Raw genomic sequence first — 13,117 nt, forward strand, 5'->3', positions numbered from 1 at the left:
AACCAGATGAAGAAACTGCAATGCAGGGTACTGACAGTGACATTGACCCGGATTTTGAACCGTGCTCATCAGGCGATCCACATCTGATAACATAGTCCGAATTGAACAATTTGGTCAGAGATTTGGGTCTCTCAAAAGCAAAAGCCAAGCTGCTGGATTCGAGACTGCAGGAATGGTGTTTGCTGTCGCCAGGTATGAAAATTTCTGTGTTTCAAGGCCGACATCATGATATAACCAAATTTTTTGCACAAGTCGACAGTCTCTGTTTCTGTTATGACATTGAAAGATTGTTCTCGGCCTTGGGTTGTGATCACAACCCGGAAGAGTGGCGTCTCTTCATTGATTCGTCAATGTTAAGCCTGAAAGCTGTTCTGCTACACAATGGCAACGTTTATCCTTCAGTACCTGTTGGCTATGCAGCACACATGAAAGAAACGTATGAGAATATGGAACTGTTGGCGAAGCATGTCCAGTATAGCAAGTGCAACTGGAATATCTGTGGAGATCTTAAAGTCGTGGCTCTGTTACTAGGACTGCAGCTCGACTATACAAAGTACTGTTGTTTCATCTGTGAATGGGACAGCTGTGCCAAAGAGTCGCACTATTCTCGACAGAACTGGCCAATCCGTAAAAAGTTAGTTCCAGGACAGAAAAATGTGGCACATGAATCGCTTGTCGACCTGGCAAAGATATTTTTGCCTCCTCTTCACATAAAACTGCGACTCATGAAGAATTTCGTGAAAGCACTGAACAAGGAAGGCAAAGGTTTTCATTATTTAAGACAGATGTTCCCAAGAATAACTGACGCCAAGATCAAAGAGGGCATTTTTGTTGGCCCCCAGATCAGACATGTTATGAGTGACAAGCAGTTTGAAGATCTGTTAGTTGGGCTGGAAAAAATTGCCTGGAAAGCCTTCAAAGACGTTGTTGACCATTTTCTGGGCAATTACAGAGCCCCAAACTACATTCAGCTGGTAGACAAACTTCTCAAAGCACAATGAAGTACAACATGTCACTCAAGATTCATTTCCTCCACTCACACTTGGACTTCTTCCCAGCAAATCTCGGTGCTATCAGTGATGAACACGGTGAAAGGTTTCACCAGGACATTGCTACGACGGAGAAACGATACCAGGGCAACTGGAATCCGTCAATGCTTGCCGACTACTGTTGGACACTGCAACGTGATGCACCAGACATTGAATACAAAAGAAAATCAGGAGCAAAACACTTTTAATTCTGTTGAATTTAATAGCTTATGTGAAACATAAACTTGACTGTACTGTTCTCGTCTTTGGTGTTTGAACCAGAAACTAAACAGCAGCCAAACTCTACTTCACAAAAGATTAATAAAGTCAGGAGATAGCGCCTTGCTCCAATTTTAATTCGATTTAATGAAGTTAGAGTGAAACTGAAAAGAAGTAAAATACAAATAATTACTAATTTAAATAAACAATATAACTTCGCTCTATACTTATCAAATTAACTTAAAATAATACTTACAGGCTTTGCTTTGATGGGACTAACACTGACTAATCGTGAAACATGCTGTCTAACTACTGACTTCCTGTAATTCTATTTCCGCTTCCTTACAACTATGTACATGAATATTCATAAGGTTATATCAATATTAATTTGAACATCAAACAGCTATTCTGTGAGGCAGAACAGTGACTAAATACGTTATTGTCAGCAAACATATAAATGTCTATTTCTCAGAGTTCCTATGTGATGCAGTAAAACCAAAACTATATTTGTGCATACCCAGTAGGTGCCTGTCACAATCAGCAAAACCTTTTCAGGAAGCAAGACTTTTCAAAAAATTATTGTGCAGTGTAATCAGTTTCCAATTTTAAAGTTTCCATTAAATAATTTTTATTATGTCCTTTTGTCCATTTCAAATTATTAATTATTTAATGGTAACTACTAACTCTATTGTCAATGGTGCATTTAATTAAATATTTTCTGCACTCATGACTAAATCTACATTTGGTATGAAACTACAAGTAAGTCTGGAGATCTTGGGTTAAGCTTAAGTAGTGTAAAGCAACTGATAAAATTATTAATGAGAATATTTATTTTAAAGCAGACTAACAGCCAGGGGAAGAAAAGATGATTTCAAAATGATTATAATGTCAACAGGTTAAGTATAAAAGAGGTATAAAGAAACAGGTGAGAACATGGTGAAAAATACAGGCAAAATCCAAATGATTTTAAAAAGATTAAAAAAAAAAAAGAAAAGTATAGACATGAAGCAAAACTAATGTTCATCATTTAAGGAAAAAAAATGTAACATGCAATAGCATGTCAGTGGCTCAGTACCGAGTAATATGCATTTGAAATATTAACTTAGATATGAAAGTTTCATATTAAAAATATAATTTTTTTAATATATTCAAATCAAACTTAAAAATTCTGGGGAATATTTATGCATTTCCATATGAGACACATAATTATACTTATATTTTTTAATCTTTATTCATATAGACTAAGCACTATTTGATTCTTATTGCTGACACTGTTCACTCCAGTTTCTCATTTAGAATGTTACAGGAACAAAGGTCATCCTACTAAAAGGAAAAGTGGGGTGGGAAGGGAATTTACATGCCACAATACCTCTTCTCTAGAAAGAAATTAGATGTTTGAGACTAAGAACATATCCAAGTAAGGAAGACAGAATTACTAGCCTACCAGGAAGGTAACTGAAAGTGCCACCAAAGATGGGCTAGTTTTATCAACAAAAGTGATACAATAGAGGATGACAACTCAGTAAATCTGTCTTCATTCCAAGAGAAAGAACTCTGTCAAGTAGACAGGATACTCTTGGCACCTTTATAAGGATTATTTATTGAAAGCTGGCATTTTTAATAGAAAAACTGTGAGGAACTGGTTAAATGTCAATACATTATGACCAACAAGAAACAGAACCTCAACCATGCCAACACTTTGTTGGAAAAGTGCTCCATAGCAGTCACTAATAGTGTGGCTAGATGGAAGAATGCATACGTAAGTGACAGTTAAATTAGAGCAGAGATAGTGGTAATCTCGGAATGAAGTGCAGCAGACTTAGGCTGCTAGCAAAGATTGAATTTAGTCTAAGAAGCCATGAGCAAACAGCCTGAATAAGTAAAGAGACAAAGCAGTGATGCATGGTGTTCAGATACGTCTGTCTCCTGCATTTGTGCAGGTGAGGATGGGTGAAAAAATAATCACCACCCAACTGATGCTGGAAGTGACATTACTTTCAGGATCTCAGTAATATACTGTAGGTTTGCAGGTAATTTAGCACTCATCTGCCGGAAGACTGTTTGGTAATACCCTGATTCATTTCAGTGTTTTAGTACAAGTATTACTATTGTTTTTTTTATATTGTTGTGACAATAAATTTGACTTGTTCATTATATCATATGAGATGTGTGGTCACAATGTCGGTTATGTGCTAACATGGCACTTGATATTAGTGTGGCACCATCATAAAAGATTTTGGCGTGCAGAGCACCATATTAGTACTTTGTAAATGAGCAAAAGAAAGCTATTACTCTGTTTTAGAGCTCATAGTGAAGAATTAAATGATCTAGCCACCATTGGGGATTGGGGGGCAAACCAGACCAACTTGGTGCCAGTCCCAAGTCTGGATAAACAGAGAGGGTTGGTGTCAGGAAGGACATCAAGCTAAAAACTTAGCCAAAACCTTAACAGAATAAATCTAATCAGCTATGAAAAATTTTTGGGCGTACCTTGTAGGCAACATACAATGACGTCGCCTGACCCTTGTGGGAAGTGAACAAGGGCTAACTAATGAAGTTAATTCAGCAGAAGAAAGGGGAGGGGAAAGAAAAGGATAAGTTAATAGTAAGGGTGGGTACACTGAATGTTGGGACAATGACTGGGAAAGGTGGACAGTTGGCAGATTTGATGGAAAGGAGGAATATGAGAGTGTTGTGCGTGCGGGAAACTTGATGAAAGTGAATAAGGCAAGAGAATTGGGAGGAGGCTTTAAGTTGTTTTACATTGATACAAATGAGCATGGTAGAAATGGTGAAGGTATAGTAATATTCAAAGAACTAAAAGATAGTCTGGTCAATGTAAATAGGAGGAATGATAGGTTGATGAGTTTCAAGCTGGACCTTGGTAAGACTGTAGTTAATGTCATTTGTGCTTATGCTCCTTAAGTGGGCTATAAGAATGAGGAGAAGGGCGTTTTGTGGGCACAAATGGTTGAAAAGCTTAGTGCAGCACAAGAGGAAGAAAAGGTGATTTTTGGTGGTGATCTGAATGGGTGTGTGAGAAAAGGTACAGAAATAATAGAGAGGGTACATAGAGTGTGTGGAGGAGGGGAAAGAAATGGAGAAGTGGAGAAAATAGTAGATTTTACCGTAGCATCTGATTTGGTGATAGTTAACACATTTTTTTGGAAAAGGAAAAGGGTTTGACTGAGGAGGAGGTACAGGAGTGAGCTGTATAGTGAAGGTTGATCAAGCACATCAACCCCACACAGAAGTGTGGGAGGAAGAAAAATTTTAAAATTAAGTACGCTTTTTAGGTAATAATCAGGAAAAGAACTTCTGACTACAACAGATTAGCATTTCTGTTTATATGATTAGGTTTGACTTTGAATATCTTTCATATACAGAATCTTGTCTGTTTACAGAATTTGCTTCAGATCTAATTCTTAATTAACGCTGCATTATTTCTCAGTTGCAAAATCAAAATAATGGAGTAACCCGTACAGATTGTTGCTTCAAAACAGCTACTCCAAGCCACCAGCAGATTGTTTGATTTAAAATGATTGAACTGTCTGCTATAAGAGGCCTGAAAAGAGAAGGCTGACTTTCAAAGTAGTGCTGAAAACATGCCCTATGTTCAGGACAGCTTTAAAAATGTAGGGCCTCTTATAATGAGCATTTAGAATCAGTCCAGTGTAATCAGAAACAGATGTATAACTACAACATTGTGTGTTTGCACATCCCAGTTGAAGCTTCTAGTATGCTAAATAGGACCTAAATCAATGATGGAACAGTAGGCTATAGCATTTTACAATTTAATAAAGGCAAAAGGAAGCAGACTTACATGTCAACATCTTGCACTCCTGGAACCTCCACGACTCTAGACAGTCTACATAGCTGCTGGAAGAAGTCTTAGAAAAACCTGGAGTGGTAATGGAGGATTTCTCAACAGAATCTCTAAGGGGCCGAATGCTAACCTTACATGATACATAGACATATATTGAATGACACACCTAGTCTAATACACAAGATATCTGCACAAACACAGCCACAATTGTGAGAAAGATCTATTAACAGATGCCTATGGTGAAAGGGTGAAAATCAAGGCCTAAGTGAACAAAATGTTAAACTTTAGCCTTATTTATTACTGAGGAAAGTAGGTGATCCTTTGTCCAGTTAAGTATTAAAGCTAAGCCCAATGTCTTAAAACCATATGGTTCATGGTGCTGTTGTAAACAATTTCAGAAAATTCAAACACATATCGGAATTTGATGCCTATCCTATACCAATGGTTAAAGAGCTCAATGAGAACATGGAAAATGACTCATACATAACCTGTTTCATCATTAAATAGGATACTGGCAGGCTGAAGAAAGATGCTAAGAGGAAAAACTGCCAATAGCCTTATGGACTCCCAGTGGAAAGTGTCAGCATTATATACTTTTCTTTAAAGCTGGGTTATCACCATAAGCAAGTATCAAGCAGCATAAATATAGAAATTCTTTTCTCTCTCAATCGATATATCTAGAAAAAAAACATTTGCCTTTGAAAGAAGCTGAGATCCACACTAACCCACTAAACTGTAAATCTGATGTTTAAAAATAATATCAGGGATATGGTAGGTCACACCAAACCTCAATTGATCAAGCAGAATAGAATCCTGTTTCAGTTTAGATCTAAAACAAAATGACAAGTCAATGCCTTTTGGAGATATGCGTATACAGTCTTACATAACAAACAAACAGGCTCCTAAAGCTGTTTCCTGTACTTTATAGGTTGTGGCATCTGTAAAAGATGGAACTATATGCTCATGAAAAGTTGAGGATGCCAGATTTCACAAGTCCTTTATTCAATACACTTGGATGCCTCCAATACAGGAATGGAAACATTGCTTTAAAATGCGAACCTAAGAAGAGAACACTGAAGTTCCATTAAACCTAGTCAAGGATTTGAGAAGTACAGTATATAATACAGGACAGCACCTGTGGATCTTCAGTTTGTCTGGAAGAAACTCTGCCAGAGAAACTACTCTCAGCACCTTCAGAAGTACAATGGTTACTTAAATACATGAAATAGTTCTGGTTTGAAAAATTATCCCTATTGTGAGGACTTTTTTTAATGCCAAGGAACCCTCTAGTGTCACAATACCAACAGAATCATCCAGCTAATCAAATCTTGGAGGAAAAAAAATGTGACCTTCACTTTTTTGTTACAGTGGATTTACAGTTTTTGTACAGTGTGGCACCGGCCGGGACGCCCAGGAAGACAGGAGGAGGGATCATTCCTCCTCCAGACCGCGTCGGGGTATCCGCCCTGGCTCTATTGGGGGCCATGGGTACAGGGCTTGGAAGCCCAACCCTGTAGGGGCCCGTGGTCACCGCCAGGGGGCGTCCCCCTGCCTGAAGGACCCTGGACCCCAGTACTTCCACCACACCAGGAAGTGCTGGGGGGAAGAAGAGAGGGAACACCCGAAGTGCTTCCGGGAGGACAGCCGGCATTTCCGCCACATTGGGGCGTGTCCGCGGGATTGCCGGTATACACCTGGAACACATCCGGGTACAGATAAAAGGGGCCGCCTCCCTTCATTCTTTCTTACACCTTGTCCTGCTTCCACCCGACTCCAGCCTCGAATGAAGGGAGGCGTTAAGGGAAGCATTAAGTGCTTACAGTCTGTGTACCTTCTCTCAAAACTACGTGCATATTAGCATTTCAGGTTTGGATGAAAAAGAAAATCAAAAATGCTACTCTCTGCCCTATGCCTGGCCTTCTTCACAAGCACTATCTGTATTGTCCATCAACTAGCTAGCATTTTGTTAGTTTTCATCTAGTCTTAGGAGTAAATGAAAGGAAACCACAAGACTGTACTTGTGTACTGGTTTTAAGTTCTGCATTTTTGTAAAAGGGGTCTGCTAAATAATAATTTAAAAGCACTCAAACATCATTAAAATCAATCAAAAGGTCATTATAATCAAATCATACATTCAATTGTTCAGTTTGTGAAAAATGTAAAGATTACCATGTTCAATTTTACATAAGACAGACAGAAAGAATGAGAAAGATAGACAGTCCCTGCCTTTCACAAAGTGTTTTTCGAGGATAGCATGGGACGCTTGAAGCTCTAAACTGGATTAGAGATTAAGAGTTTAGAATTTTAGAGTTGAAGTAGGTTCAGAAATGTATGGATAAGCACCAGTGATCTTGTCCTAGTCTCTGTTTACATCAAGGGAAGTGCCTGTGTGTGCCATGCTTGATCAATCACAAGCAATTTTCCCAGGATTTTTTCTGCCAGAATTCACAAAGGCACACTGGATGCAGCAGATATAGTACTACATTGTATGTGTTTATCCTTGATCAAATAAGCTTCTGAACATGGAGAATTTAAGACTCATTTTTACATAAAATATGAGGTATAAATCAGTCTTAATTGTCACCTATCAGAAGGAATATTGTTGGGGACCCTGGTGCCAACTTCTCCAATCACAGTGAAAAATTCTGAAAAAATGTACGCTTTTTCATTGATCAGAAAGTTGTCCAATTCACAGATGACAATAACATCTAGTCAAACAAAAATAGGGTGTTCTTGAAAGTGAGGACTAAATATAAAATCTGAAAAGTCCTGCAATGTTATACAGTAATTCTTAGATTTTTTTAAACATTCACTTCACTCTAAAATCTAATGCACTTTCAAATGAGTATTATACAGTATGAGCATTATATTATATTAATGTTAAATCCCTGGTCAGCGAGCTTTTTAAATATACCTGTAAATGACCAAAACTGCTTCAGACACTTGCAAAGTGTAGGCATGGCTAAAGATAAAAAGCAGACGCAAAGTGTAGCAATGGGGATAATTGTGTGCTTGTGTCAGATGGTATGGCAATTTTTAGATATTTCTTTATTGCAATAAAAACATCTTGTCAAATTAATTTCTGCTGGTAGTAGGTAAAATATCTTAAATATATCTGCTAACCTTTGCTCTCTCTCTCTGCCTCTCTTAGAAATGAAGCAGAAGTGGCGGATGGCTGACCTTGAGCTGCAACGTGCTGACGAAGGACTACGGGCCTATGAGACTCAGATTCAGCAACATCTTGAAAGACAGACACACCTTAGAGATCTGAAAGCTCGCCTGCAAAAAGAGACATCCTCTGTAGCCAAGATTGACTTAACTTATCTTCTCACAGTAACATCAACCCCACTCCGTTCTGCCTGCTCAGAAGTTCAAGTGAGTACTACCCTCACACCTATTTGACAGGATGATGATGACAGCACCTAACTGTTTCAGTGTTGCAAGCAGGGGTAAAAGGCCAGATCACCTACGTTGGCTCAGGTGAGCATCGAAATCCACAACAGCTTTGACCCTTTTCGCTCCTCCGCAGTACTGGCAGATCTTGGTGATGTACAGTAGTTGTTATTAAGGATTCAATTGTACGCAACCTTTATATTTCATGCTCTAAACAGAAATCTTTTGTTTCTTATTTTCCCAATGCACAAGCTCAAGACATTACAAGAAGAGCACCATAGCCTTCGAGAAGTGCCAGGACAGGGCAGCTAGAACCATTGTATTTCATGCAGGCATAAATTACATTTGTTTTCGACAGTCAGAAGTTCAAAAGGCAGACTTTGCAGCACTAATCCAGGCCATGAAAGACCCCGGCTGTTAGAATCATCATTTCGGGTCCTTTGCAGTTAGTTAGAAGGCTGAATGAAGCGTACAATCGACTACTCTTCTTGAATAACTGGCTGAGAGGCTTCAGCAAAAGATGAAATATTGGCTTTGTGGACTACTGGGATCTCTTCTGTGAGAGAGACCATTTCTACAGACGAAATGGGCTGCATCCTAACAGATTTGGCACCCGGCACCAAAAACATCTCAAAAGTAATCTGTCTTCTCTGTTTATGTAAATTTAGTTCTTTTTTCCTTAATGCCTTGCTGGCATGTGATAATTCTGTTATGAATTCAAATTTAGATGTACATTGTATTAACACTACAATAACTAACCATAGTCTAACTAAAAAACCCGGACAAATTGGTATATATGCGAATAATTTAATTAACATTTCCTCTATAGATGTGCACTGTATCAGAATTATAACAGATTATAGATTAAAGAAAAAAATCAGCATTAACAAGAATAACCTTGTAATATAACCTCTGCAACACTCTGCCTTACTGAGTCCTTAAATATGGCTCTGCTAAATATTAGAGCTTGAACCAGCAAAACCTTTTACATTAACAATCTGATGAGTGATAAGAATATAGACTTTCTCCCACTAAGTGAAACATGGCTTAACTCAAATGCTGCTGCAGTATTAATTGAAGCAACATCCATGAATTTCAGCTTTGCTCATTTGGTTCGCCTAGGCAAAAAAAGGAGGATGTTTAGTGAGCATCTACTCAAGCCAATTAAACAGTAAAAATACCGGTTTTGGTACCTTCACGTCTTTCAACTGGTCGTTATTCAAGAAATCTCTGTCTCTCATATCATCCGTTTATACTCCTCCAAAATATGATGCGTCTTTTATTGAGGAATTCTCAGACTTAGTACTCATAATAACAATGAACTATGATAGGTACCTAATTGTAGGTGATTTTAATTTTCATACATTCAAGAGAATTCCAGAAATTACTGCAATCTTTTTCGATCTGATTCAGCATGTCAACCAGGCCATGCATACAAAGGAAGACTACACGTTAGATTTAGTGATTTCAACAGGATTAAAAGTTGACATAAGGCAGGTTGTGGCTCTCAGCATTTTGGAACATTTTTGCATTTTATTTAATGTAGAAATATCGACAACTACAACTAATGTGAAGTGTACTGTTAAAAGACATCATTTTGATACATCTGCTGCTTCAATTTTAGCTAATATTCTAAACAATCAATCCAGTTGTAGTGTTTACTTCAATAGTACTAATAGTGTGAATAATAAAGTGGAAAATTTTAATGCTAAAATAATAGGTGCAGTTGACATAGTGGCACCTGAAAAGATATTTAAGAAATCCTCCAGCACTATTATACCATGGAAAACTCAAAGAATGTCAAATTTAAAGAGAACATGCTTGAGGGCTGAGTGTAAATGGAGGAAAACTTAACTGCTAATCCACTATGAAATATTGAAGGCAAAAATAACTGAGTATAACAAGGCAATCCTACTTCTCCAAACATATAAATGATATTGCTTATAATCCAAGAGTTTTATTTTCAACTACTGATTGTCTTTTAAACCCAGCTCACAATATGGAATGCCTCCTTAAAACTATTAGTGAAACTTGAGAAGCTTTTGCCTTATTTTTCAAACACCAAATAAATTGTATTAGAAATAACATAGTACAACCCCCCAAAGTTAATCTAATTGAATCCCAACCTACCCTTTAAATTGAGATCAATTCTTTTAATGGAATAAATCAACCCAAACTATGTAAAATAATTTCTCACTTGAACCCTCCACTTGTGTCCTTGATCCGGTACCGACACGCCTTTTTAAATAAGTCTCTGATGTCCTATTCAATAGTGAACCTGACATAGTAAACTCATCATTAGATACGGGGGTCTTCCCTGACTGTCTAAAGACTGCAGTTGTTAAACCCCTACTCAAGAAAAGTAATCTTGACTCATCTCACTTTGATAATTTTAGACCAATTTCTAACCTGCCTTTCTTAAGTAAAATTCTGGAAAAGGCAGTAATTAAGCAGCTCAATGATTACTTGAATAAACATTCTATTCTTGATAAGTTTCAGTCAGGTTTTAGAACAAATCATAGTACAGAAACTGCACTGGTTAACTCTAGAATTACCAGAGCCTACGAAAAAACTCGTACATCCGGCCCACCTTAAATCCATTCACACCTCTCCCTCAGCATCTGTTGTCCTGTAAATGTGCTGATTAAGACAAGCAGGAAGTAGCCTGCTATTCCATCCCCCAAGGATGCACAGAGGCCACTGAGAAAAGAAGAGTGTTCATGGCTCACTTTGCAGAGGAACTTCGTCGTCGCATCTTACTAGAAAAGGCGATGGAAAAAGAAAAGAAGGATGCAACATCGACAAGCTTCTGTTCCAAGACAGCCGCTTTCCCCAGAAAAGTAAACTGAGTCAGTGTCAGGTGCCCTTTCAATGTAATAGGAACCAAAGCATAGAGAGAAGTGTGCGCATTGCAACAGGTATGGCCTCCGTGCATGCCTTGCACAGTACATGTGCGTTGATTGCTGCCAGGTCAAGCTTGTTACAACACAAGCAAATGGCCACCTGCATGTTCCTGCGCGCACTGAATATGCTCACGCCTTTTGGTGCACGATGTCAATGCAGCACGGAGAAAAAAAGAAAGAGACAAATACTGTATATGGGACACTGGGTATATATTTATTGTACTTGTAAACGTTTTATTTTTTCAGTTTTATTCTCTGAATCACAATCACGCTGTACATACACCCCTCCTGATCTGACTCTAAGTAACAGCGCCAGAATAAATTTACACCCAATCTGACTCTGTTCGTTTTCAAATAATATTGCATTAGTGCGATGATGATTTCTGGTTGGTACTATTCAGGTCATAAAATGAATTCTTCAAAATGTCACATATATTGTGTCTCTTTCAGGTGTGTAATAGAAACCACAGTATAGAGAGAAGTGTGCGCATTGCAACAGGTACACACGTCATAAATGTAGGAAGGACGGGTCCTTGCGTGTGTTTGAACTGTTAACATTAGAATGTGATGATTGCATATAGCGCTGAACTGACCTCTCTGTATTATTGTTGCCTCTGCATGTCCTGGAGTACAAAAGAAACAGCAACATGTGGGGACTGGCAAGATAGGGGAAAAAAACATGCGGTGTTATGCGAATGAATATGAATAATATGAATAATGTTGCATCCGTGCCACAATGTTTTCCGAAATATGAAGAAGGCAGATTCACAAGCGTTTGTTTGTCAGCTTTTATCCCTCCAGATCAGAGAATGTCCAGTTCCATTGCCTCAAAACACCACTCACATCTACAGTTACTCCCAGTTTCAAATAAAAACTAAAAGCAGCAGATCCCTAGGGTGGTAGTATGTATCACAATCGTGGCTGAGAGAATAAAAGTGAAAAAAAAAAACTAACTTAAATGTACACTGTCTGTTACAGATGCAAACCAAATGTATGTGTATACTGTATAATATTAACAATAAGAGCAGCTCACTACTAAAAATGGCAAATACAGGAGGCAGACAGGATCGAACTGGGGACTCTTAATTACAAGTCAGCAAATCTTACCGCTACGCCACAGAAGCTGTTGCCTTATCCTTGAACTTTTTGTGAAAGTGTTTATTTGATCGTTGGATTTCAGGTTTCACACATTATATAGTTTATGCCAACATTTTGTCATTTACTACTAAAATATGACAAATGTTTCTGTTTTAACAAAGTGTTTACACAGATTATTATAGAAACAGAACACACATGAAATGCATGTGTTCCAAATAACGATCTATTATTACCACTCTAAAACTCCAGCACTTAATTCACTCCCAGATAATCAATCAAGGCATGAGCTGGGAGAAGTTTGTGAACGGTCTGTGAGGGTGGGGGATGGAATAGCAGGCTGTTTGCTGCTTGTCTTAATCGGCACATTTACAGGACAAAAGACGCTGAGGGAGAGGTGTGAACGGATTTAAGGTGGGCTGGATCTACAAATTTTTTCGTAGGCTCTGGTAATTCTAGTATTAAAGTAGTAAATGATTTGTGAATTAATGCATTCTTGTTCTCTTACACTTGAGTGCAGCATTTGACACCATAGACCACAGCATTCTTTTAAATCACATTCGATAATGGGTGGGCCTATCTGGCAGTGTCTTAAAGACTTTAGTCCAATTATCAAATAAACACGTGCGCTTTTATTGTAGAATATAACCAAA

The 13,117-nt window shown here is 38.1% G+C and overlaps 1 protein-coding gene across 9 annotated transcripts in view; it reads right to left on the minus strand.

Annotated features, from left to right (window-relative positions):
* The window catches only part of LOC114650360 (target of Nesh-SH3), a 254,882-nt gene that overhangs the window by 126,966 nt on the left and 114,799 nt on the right, over positions 1–13,117 (minus strand). The window lies entirely within an intron of this gene.

This window comes from Erpetoichthys calabaricus, chromosome 4 (genome assembly GCF_900747795.2).
Source record: "Erpetoichthys calabaricus chromosome 4, fErpCal1.3, whole genome shotgun sequence".
In the NCBI taxonomy this organism is placed as follows: domain Eukaryota; kingdom Metazoa; phylum Chordata; class Cladistia; order Polypteriformes; family Polypteridae; genus Erpetoichthys; species Erpetoichthys calabaricus.